This window comes from Vigna umbellata, chromosome 2 (assembly GCF_029865625.1).
Source record: "Vigna umbellata cultivar VRB3 chromosome 2, Vumbellata_1.0, whole genome shotgun sequence".
In the NCBI taxonomy this organism is placed as follows: domain Eukaryota; kingdom Viridiplantae; phylum Streptophyta; class Magnoliopsida; order Fabales; family Fabaceae; genus Vigna; species Vigna umbellata.
Genome location: NC_142166.1, coordinates 23752228 through 23763600, shown reverse-complemented (window position 1 = coordinate 23763600; position 11373 = coordinate 23752228). Strand labels below are relative to the sequence as shown.

The 11373-nt window shown below is 36.6% G+C and overlaps 1 pseudogene; it reads right to left on the bottom strand.

The window, feature by feature from the left end:
* Positions 1-3588: 3588 nt before the first annotated feature.
* Positions 3589-10864, bottom strand: LOC148203655 (uncharacterized; annotated as a pseudogene).
* Between the last annotated feature and the right edge of the window lie 509 nt (positions 10865-11373).

Sequence of the window (11373 nt, the reverse complement as noted above, 5' to 3'; positions counted from 1 at the left end):
CTTATGATGTTATCGAATTATTGTCTACAGTTTGAAATACTGTTTCCCTTTAAGTTTGCAGTTTAGATCTTTTCGGAGTTGAAGTTTAATCTCTAAAGTTACTTTGAGGATGACTGTAATCCTTAATTTCTCTTGACTGCTTTCCTATATTATGCAATAATAACGTCTTTATTATATATGTTTTTATATATTTTGGAGACGTCACATGTTGAACGTCCACATATTATTTTTCAAAGGCGACGGGATTATACCAATCTTTATAACTTAAAAAATTACATAATTTAAAATGTTTTAATATATTATTCTATCATACATTGTTATACATGTGTGCGTGAGGGAGAGATAATGTTTTTAATTTTTTACAATATCTATTTTAAAAATTAAATTATTTATTGGTGTACAATTCTTTATTATCAAAGTGTTTAGTTTTTTAGTTTTCTTTGTTATTTGCTTTTGGAAACGAAATGAAAAAGTTTTGCAAATGGGCTCAATTCAATGTAACGGAACCATAAAAAGCCCACAATCTTTAATAGATTAAAGTCTATTATTTTTCGTTTCGTTCTTTCAACTATCATTTGTCCGCTACGTTATTGCGCATCATAACAAGAAATTGGAATTGCTCCCTTCATTCCATCAAATTTCTTCTTATACCCCCCATAATATAAGGAAAATATTCAGATATCCTTCACCATTGGATCACACCTCCACTCTCATTACCACAGCTGTCACCACCACTGGACCCCTACTGCATACAAAGAAGACATACAGTGCTAAAAGAACTCATTTTAAAAACTATTTTCTGAAAAATGTTTCATGTATTTCAAAAGTGTTTTCCGGAACACATTTTATATGTGAGTTGTGTTGGAGTTTTGGAGTTTTTCCTTGATTAGTTTCTACTCCTTAACTCTTCTTGAATTTTATTTTTCTTTTGTCTAAGTATTCTTAGCTCTTCCTAAAAGATAACAAGATGAATATTTCTTTTAATTTTTTCTTTTTCTTTTAAGATTGTGTCTTGCTTCTTTTAAACTTTAAGTGATTTTTGCTCTTGAGCTAAATTATTCAAACAGGGTTGGTTTTCTTCATTAGAATCACTTCCAAGTTGGTAGGGAGAAACTTTATACATGTTAATTAGGTTTTATATTAAGAGACTTAAAGAGGCAAAAGGAGTTCAAGCTTACTTTAGAGAAAGGGAGGTTGTTACCAATGTGGAGCATATATGAAGACTCTTGCTGTATGAAATTTAAAATTATTTCTGTATAAGATAAGACACCAGGACCGAGCACCTGAGACCGAACGGTCGTAACAAATTGAAGGTCGAACATGGTAAAAGAGACCGAACGGTTAAAAATAGATAAAGGACGAACACTGGTTGACCACTGGCCGAACACAACTGAAGACCGAACAATATGTAATAGTTGAAGGCTGGACGGTGTATAACAATTGAAGACCGAACAGTCGTATCAAATAAATCCTAAACGGTCACTAACAATTAATGACCGAACGACTTCAAACACAAGCCGAACACATTTACATGACTGAACGACTTTGTAAAGAAGCCGAACAATAGTGAGTCCAACAAAGAATTAAGCCGAGCGGTGGAAAACTGTGTGAGCAAAGAAGAAGATAACCGAACGGTATAAGGCAATAAGGAATCAGGCCGAGCAGAGGAAACCTGTGAGAGACCAAGCAAGGTATGACCGATACCGAACAGATAGCACCGAACGCTGTAAAGCTGTGAGGAACCGTGCCGAAAGGCAGATGTTGATAAGGGGTTGAACTGAACGACAGGAGGCTTTGACGAATCGAGTCGAACGACATAAGGCAATCATGGCTCAAACCGAATGGTAGAAGGAGGTGAAGAACTGGAACCAATCGGTTGAAGAATAAATATTCTAAATTATTCCGAGTCTGCAGATAATCGATTATCACTTACAATAATAGATTATCACTGGCACTTGTAATGCGTCTTTTCAGTTTCGAACCAACAGGCTATATATATCTTTGCCAAATACTTTATAAGGAACTCTGAGCTTTTTAAGAATACAGTGTAAATGAGGAATTTCTAAAAAGCTGATTCATTGCATTGCCTGATCTCGTGAATAGGAGAAGCTCGCTCTTTCTGTGTCAAAGTTCGGAGTGGTTCTCTTCGAGTTGGCAACGCTGCTATCTTCCGGTTCGTTGGTCGAAGGAAGATTCTGACTGCACTGTTTCGGTTCGTTGGTCGAAGGAAAGTGTGGTTGCTCGCTTTCGGTTCGTTAGTTGAAGGAAGCACCCTTACGGTTTGTTCGTCGAGGGAAGGTTTTATCATTATATTCTCTTTCACTCTATTGTAATCTGTTGAACTATTTTTAGTGAAAATGTTAATCACTTTTTATAGTGATTAACAACTAGACATAGAATCTTTTGATTCCAACCAGGATAAAAATTTTGTGTGTGAATTTTTCTACTCCCTACACTCTTTATAATTTCCGCACATCAATTGTTCGATAAATTTTCTGTAAGAAAATAAATTTTCTAAAATGGACTACGTAACTTGAGTTGTGACCGTAACACGTTTTCCGCTTAGTTTATTCTGCAGCGCGACTCTACGATACCGGTTGTTCCAACAGAGGTGAATCACAAAAGATTACTTAATCACCAAATCTTTCCTCACCAAGGTTTACCTCAAGCCCTCTTATTACATCAAACTTTTCAAATAGAATTAAGTTTGATACACAAGTGGACACACATTAAACTATAAGGAATTGAAGAAAACAATTAAACTAGACTATGCAACCTAATGCTATGGTTAGAAAACAATTAGAACCTTCAAACCTTTACCAACTAAAAGTGTTTTTAATATGGTAAAAAGGGGTTCTAAATATGAGATGAGATTGAACACCAAAAGACTTGTTTTCAACCTAATTGTTTCCCCAAATTCCAACATCTCCTAATTGTTTTCAGCCTTGTTTTCCATTCATTTAACCTACCCTTCACCCCAACCACATTACAAGCTTTAACAAAGTCCTAATGATCTTGAATGTTCATGTGTTCAATAATTGATATTAGATTTTGCTTAAGCTTATGGTAGTGTTGCTTAGCTTAGAGTGTTGAGAAAGATACACAATCCTGAAAACACATGAGACACTAGTAAAAAATAGACTTTTTAAGTTTGTTATTTTGAGTTTTTTAAATCTGTTTTAGAACAAACTTAGATTCGGCAAACTTAAATTTTAAATTTGTTATTAAGCAACAGACTTAAATAACTCTGTTGTAAATCAACAAACTTCAATTTTTCATCCAAAATTGTAAATCCAATATATATTCCATTACCACCTCAATCAACCACCAGAAAATTCATCTTTCTTATATAAATTTCCATACACAATAAAGATGAAATTGGAATATAATACAAGTAATCATTCTCTCAATTCAATTCATCTTCACAATAAAAAAATACACTAAGAACCAATAAATCCAATCACATTCTTTACATAATGTAATACAAATTAGAAACAGAGGTACAAAAATTGGACTAATTAGTAATCACTCCCAAGAAACCCTAAAACCCTAAAACCCTAAAACCCTAAAAATTCTTATCCCTAAAAATCACTTTAACACATCAAAATCTAAAACAGCAACAACGGTGACGGGGGCAGCAACCGCGACGGGAATGGCAGCAACCGCAACGGGAGTGGCGGCAACCGCAACGGGAGCAGCACCAGCGGCAATGGGAGCGGCAGCAACGGGAGCGACACCAGCGACAACGAGAGCGGCAGTAGCTGTTGATGGATTGGCAAGTGTACCAAATCGCACAAGTAATATAAAATGGTAAGACCAAGTATCGTATCCCAGATGACTCTCGGTACTAAACAGTCGTGTGATAAATTAATTAATTAAGAGTTAAAATAAACGAGATCATTGGTTTGAGATGCAAAACCATAAAATAAAATATGAATGCAAACTGATCAATAGTAGAGTAACACAAAGATGAACGGATGTTGTTTAATATGAGATGAATATGTTGTTGGGGTTAGATTTCACCAAGTTCCCTCTCATGTATATAAGAATTCCTCTTTATGCATTAATGTTAACGTCACTCACTAAAGTACTTAGAACCCAATCCCTTGGCGCAATAAGCCTGCCTTAATTCCTAGTTCGTGAATTTCTTAGCGTTCCTAGAAAATTAAGTCTGAAGATCAAGATCTTAAGACGACCAAGTACTCATACCCTCATCCTTGAGAAATATTACCCTTGGGAGAATTCAACAAGAACCTGAATTGTAAGGAACCTCCCGACACTCATCCAATTCATAAATCATGCAACTAAATGAGTTAAATAGAGAAAGCATTAAAACAGATGAATTCCCTAACAATTAATGAATAAAGCATATATCATTAAGAATCAATTCAAATTCATGAGAGTTCACAAGGTTGCATCATTTCCCAACAAAAAATAGAGTTTAGTTCCCCATAGACATGGATAAACTAGATGTACAATGGAAAAGCATGAGATAGTAAAACCCTAAGAGTAAAAGAGGAAGCTCGCCTCCAAATCCGCCTTCAAAGAGTAAAAGAGTGTGTTGTTGTGTTGCTCCAGCCAGAGATACAGAGCCTAGAGCGCCTAGGTCCTTTAAATAAAGTTGGAAAAGAGTAGAAATAGGGCCTGGTCCAAAAGAGTCAAAACAGAGCAAAAACTGGGCCGGATCAACAACGCGCGACGCTCGAGCGGCCAATTTGGTCGCCCAGGCGGTGGTTGTCGATTTCCGGAAGGCTTGAGCCTCCAATTTCGCCCAGGCTTTGGGGGTCCGCCGCCCGGGCGGCGAGCGTTGATTTCTCCACGCTCAAGCCTCCTACAGGTCGCCCAAGCTTCGTGCGGTTCCCTCTTCAGGTGCTTTTCTAGGCCTTTCTGAGCTCTATATCCTTAGCACTTCATCTCTACTTCTTGTATTAACTCATTTTCTATCAAAACAAAGAGAATTAGTCATAAAATCATCAAATTCAACCTCAACTCTCTTATTCACATAACTTAATGAAAAAGAATGAGTCCAAGCAAGATTCTAAGTCAAAAAGGGTGTATTTAGTATCAAAATTACATCACAGATAACGGTATTTTAAACCGTTATCAGTAGCGCCAACGAGAGCTTGTGATAGTGATAATGACTCAGAAAGGGAGACAAGACCTTCAAGGCAGAGGCTATGACATATGTCTCTTTGGACACAGAGGCAAATCTCTCAAGGTGAGAGAAGGTGGAGAAAGAAGTGTGATATTTCTGTGAAGAAAAATTAGGTTAAAGATAGATATAAAGAAAAAGTAGGTTAAAGATGGATTTAAGTCTGTTCGAAATTTAACTCTTAAAATTAAAGTCTTATTTTATTTGAAAAAATTTAAAATGTTAATTTAAGTCTAGTAGAAAACTTAATAGATACAAAAATTAAGTCTGTTTGTATTTTAACAGATTTAAAATAAAAATTTAAGCATGTTATAAGATTAACAGATTTAAAATATGAACTTTTATTTACAAAAGTGCCACCGCACATTTATTAAGTGTATTATTTTGAAAACAGACTTAAATTGAGTGACTTAAAAGACTCTTTTTGTACTAGTGAGAGTTGAGTGTAGACACTTATCTGTGAGGTCAAGTTGAGTTTAGAAGTTGGTTCTTTCAAAATTTTATTCCATATTTACCTTCATTTAGAAAATTCTAGCATGCTTGGTTGTTGTAATTGTGTTTTGTTAGATTTAAAGTTTAAAGATTTTTAGTGCTGCAATAGGATTTATCTAAGTGTTGTCTAGTGATGCAATCCTGCCCGACGTAGTCCTCCTTTTGTATTTTTAACTTGCATAGCTTAGCTTGTAAGGAGCATGGATTACTATAAATACCCAGCTCCTCTATTGTATTTGAAACTTTTGAGATAAATGAGAATTATATTTCTGAAACCAGAATAATACTCCTTGTCAGGCTAGAGAGTGCAAAGACTCCCTCTAGCTACCTTCCATGCACACTGCCTCCCTTTTCATTTTCCTCGAATTCCACCATGCTCCACCTTATTTCTCTCACTTCCACGATGCTTCTTCCATACGCGTCAGTCATTCCTTCTCTGACACATCCTTGTACACGCATCAGCATTCACAATTGCCTCATAACTTTTATCTCTCGCAAATTCAAGAACACTTTCATTATCTCACATCAGAGAGCCTCACTCTCATTTATCTCCATTTCGGTTTCCTGCGTCTTCACTCTTGAGACAGGGATCTTCTCATCGCTAGCTATTTTTCATCACGGTAAGCGTCTTCGCCTTCACAGATCCATCTTCTTTCGTCATTTCTTTAGATTTCCATCGATCATTTTCCATTTCTCACAGTTTAAAACACTTTCCACCGATCAAACTACCTTTTCCACCGATCAATCTCCATTTCACACAGATTAATCGGTTCCTTTTGAGCTTCTCCCCCTTTCTAGGGTTCCATTGGTCTAGGTTTTGGTTCTCTGAGTTCCTTCTCATATTTGGTTTGATTCTCTCTCAGTTTCTCTCTTCCAATAGTGTCTAGGTTTTCTACGAAGGTTATCACACTTTTGTTTTCATAGATTCTCTCTTAATCTTGTGTTTCAATAATTTTCCGCTGCGTTATTCTCTCTAGAGGAAGCTTCGAGGATTCACATCGTGCCTACAATGCTCTTCTCGGAGTCACTCTTCCATCAGTTGGTATCAGAGCTTAGGTTGCGTTCATGCTTCAAAGATAAGTATCATTTTCCTTGATTTCCATGGTGCTCCACTTATTTCTCTCACCTCCTCGCTACAATTCTTCGCTGCCACATCACATCAGCGCTCCAAGCTGCCTACACCTTCAGCAGTCACCTCACATCGCTCTTCCCTTTTTTTCATTCGCGTTTCTCTCTCACGAGACAGATTCTTTCTCGAGAGTGTTCTTCATCATCACCAACCATTCTTCATCACAGATCCATCTCTTCTCCTCAGTAAGTATCAGATTCACCAACTTCTTCATCTTTCCTCCACTGTCACCAAATCATCTGCACATTTCGCTAGGGTTTCTTCATCTTTCATCACTTTCTCTGATTTTAGCCGATTAAAATCAATCTTGATCTGTTTCAAACCTTTTCCACCATTCAATCTTCATTTTGAACCGATTAATCGGTTCATATTGGGTTTCCTTCCATTTCTAGGGCTTCTATCGAGTTTAACCTTCTATTTATTGTTCTTCTTCGAGTTTTTGTCATTTTCCACTGCGTACATCTCTAGAGGAAGCGTCGAGGACTCCAAATCGTGTTTACACAGCACCAGTAGGACTTCTCCTCGGAGCCGCTCTTCCATTAGTTGGTATCAAAGCCAGGTTCGAGCATGCGTCAACAGATAAGTTTACGTTCTCTGTTTATTTCTTTTCTTTCTTACTTTGAGTTTTGTTTTTCACGATTCGGTCTTGTCTGATTCATGAGTCTTTTCATTTGATTCGCATTTTTGTTTTATGTCATCTTCTGTTCATTTTGTCTTGTTTTGATTCTCTACGATTTGTTTCATTTGATTCAGTCTTCTTTTGTTTTGTCTTGCATCTCTGATTCAAATCATGTTGATCTATTTAGCTTATGCATTGTTCAATCATTTCTTTTACTATCTTGGTTGATTTCACTTCAATTGTGATTTTGTGTATCTGTTTGAGTTGTTCAAATAGGTTTCCAATTTCTATTTTGTGTGTTGAGTCGTTCTGTGCCTTGAGTCGGTGTTTTTTTTTCATTTTAATTTCCAAATAGGTTTTTTTTTTTTCATTTTAATTCTACCAATCAATACAATGGTTCACTCCATTCAAAAATCCTCTTTTCAAGATAAGTAAATACTCAATTAAGCTCATAACAAAAACTTCAATCAAGACATGCACATGCTTTAATGTTCACACAATCTCCTAGTATCCAACAAATGCTTCTTTTCATGAATGATCAATCAACTAAGTATGGATGTTCATGTGCTCATGGAATCTTTCCTCACTAGATAAAGTGTTTCACTCAAACACACAAGTGTATAAGAGGTATTCACTCATTCACTCTACTATCACAATGTCTCATGAATTGACTTTGCCTTTCATTTAACCATAATCAAATACATTCACAAGCATGCATCATCACAAGGACTTTTCAATGGCTTATAATGTGGCTGGGCTAACAAGAAAATTGGTTTTTCTAGATCATAAAACCCTTGAGTTAAGAGAATCATAGAAACACAATCATTCTTACTTATTCCCAACTTTCCTTTGCATTGAGCTTTGCTTTTTCTTCTCTTTTCTTTCTCTTTTTCTTTTTCTTTTCACATTCTTAGATCTTAGCTTTTAGCTCAATGCGTTCAATTTTCCTTTCATAACTTCCCAACAACCCCAAACTCGAACATTCATCAATACCACAAAATATTTTCTACTTAACTCAAGGTAAAGCTTTTCACAAGGGGTTTTCAAATTATGTTCAAGGCTGAGGGTTCAAAGGGTAGAACACATAGTGCTCTCTTTTGTGGGCTAAAATCATTTATTTGGCTAATAAAAGGGTTACCAACAAACGACCTTGATCATATGATGCAAACAAGCAATTGATTCAATCATAAAAAACCTGGGCAAAATTATTCATGCTTTCAAAGTAATAGCATTCAATCACAAAAACTCTGGAGCTCAAAACTTCACATATAAGCTCATTCACATTCCACATATACATATCTTGCTTAGTATGGTAATCACAATCACAACATCATGCATTTGTTCACAAAGCTTGTGAACCATCTGTATAAGCATATAATGTGCACGTCTCAACATCACTCAATCTCAAAGCATCATCAAGCATTACTTATCAAACAACAATCATAAGAAACCATCATAAAAGAAAAAGTTTCCAATTGAGTACATCAAACCCTATTATAAAAACAGAAGCAAATAAATTCAGAACATAAAACAAATCCTACTTTAGTGCTGATAGCATCCATCAGTAAATGCTATCTCAGCTCCTCATCAGCCTGTGTTGTCATATGTATCTTCCTCCTCTTCATTATCTTCAGATGCAACTAAAGCAGAATCAAAATAAACAGACAAAATATAGTAAATCAACTGGGTTGCCTCCTAGGTAGCGCTTGTTTAACGTCACGAGCCTGACCCAAACATCCACCAACACCCATCAGTAGGTGTCAAACCTAGTATCTTTCAGTAGATACTTAACCACCTAGCATCCTTCAGTAGATGTTATACCCAGAAATTTACAGAAGTAGTGTCCAAGTTTATAAAAAATTACAAAACCAAAATAAAATCAAAAGAAAAATTGTCCTCAAATCACTGGAATGCCTTCCAGCAAGCGCTCTTTTAACGCCACTAGCTTGACCCAATAGAGCTCATGTTCCTTCTTCATGGTTGATGTTCATATCACACTAACTCATCAACTGCTTCCAGTCCACTTTTCTGACTCTTCTGGAATATGGAGACTCTATCTCTATCACCTCATTTTCTTTGTAGTCTTTCACAACCCACAACTTGTTTTTGAATTTCACAGGTTTACCAAGTTTGAGTCGTTCTTACATCCAGCCATCATGGACCTTTCTTCCTTTCCCAATCTTTTCTTCTTCCTGTACCTGAAACAAAAAATAATGTTTACCTTTGACATTTGGCTTTTCATCCTTAGGGTTAGTCATGAGTACATCTTGATATGTAGCTTTATGACTAGCTTCTTCCTCCTGCATCTACCTCTCTTCTTTGAAGACATCTACAACAACTCTTTCTTCTCGGTCTTGGAACACCACTATGCCTTCGTCCACATCAATGATGGCTTTGGTCGTTTTCATAAATGGTCTTCCGAGAATAATAGGTATCCTCTCATCCTCCATCTCCATCACCACAAAGTCCACCAAGACTGTAGTTTGCCTACACAAACTATAACATCCTCTGCTATACCATAGGGATTCTTTGAGGATCCATCTGCCATTAATAAATTCATCTTTATAGGCTTCACATCAAGATCACCAATATGTTCAAGTAAGGAATAAGGCATCAAGTTAACACTTGATCCTAAATCAAGTAAAGCCTTCTTTATCATTTTCTTCCCTATAACGCATGGAATGGAGAAACCTCCTGGATCTTTTGCTTTTGGAGGGAATGGCTTCTTTTTAACAGCTTTATACTCCTTTGTCTCATCATCTCTACGTCTTTTCTTTGTAGAGACTTCTTCGTCAGGCTTTGTATAAATTGCAATGTGCTGTAATATCTCCTTCCAAGGTACATCATTATCCAACATCTTGAATATTTCTGTAAAATCAAATTGTTTCTCATGATCTGTTGGAAAAGGAAGAATTTCTTCACTCTTTATCTCTCTTATCTCTTCTTTCTCTTTTCTCTCTTCTCTTTCTTTTTCTCTCTTTTTTCTCTCTTCTTTTTCTTTCTCTCTTTTTAACTCAACTGTTTCAACATTTACATTCACTAACACCTTACATTCTTCCCTGGGGTTAACCTCAGTATTAGCCCCAAAATTTTTGTCAGGCCTTTCTTCCAACTGCTTAGTAATTTGACCCATTTGCATCTCCAAGTTCTTAATATCAGCTTCAGTGCTCTTTTGAGTGGATGTAGTTGCCTGTATGAATTGCTGAAGAGTTTCTTCCGTCCTTATTGATCTTTCATTAAGTGTAACTATTTGTTGCCATAAGGTTAGTTGTTGTTGTTGCTTGTTAAATTGCCCTGATTGTCCAGCTTTCCCACTTTGTCCTTGACCAATACTTGGGTGTGGTTTCCACCCTTGATTGAAATTCCCCTGATGGTATGGAAATTGATTGGCCATGAAGTTAACATCCTCTAAGTCTTTCACTGGAAAGGCGCAGTGACCATTGATATGGTCAGCCCCACATAATTCACACATCTGTGGTTGAACCTGTGCAACAGTCTTTAACTCTTTTGGCAGTTGTGCAAGTGTCTTTGTGAGATTCTCCAATTGTTGAGTTAATATCTTGTTCTGAGCTAACAAGGCATCATTGAATTGCAACTGTAGAACTCCTTTTTGTTGAATAGAAGCTCCTCTTTCACTATTCAGCTCATTATCATTAGTAGCCATGTTTTCAATTATTTCCGTGGCTTCCTCTGGAGTCTTCTATTTGATATTGCCTCCAGCTGAGGCGTCTAGCATCAACTTGGTTTGTGAACCAAGACCTCCAAGGAAGATTAGGACTACTTCTACCTCGTCAAATCCATGTGTGGGAGTCTTTCTTAATAGGCTTTTGTACCTGTCCCATGCATGACCTAGTGATTCCTCCATGCCTTGCCTGAAAGATGATATCTCTTACTTCCCTTTGTTTACCTTGGATTGTGGGAAGTATTTGTTTAAGAACTTTGTCACCACAGCTTCCCACTCTGTAAAGCTCCCTTATGGAA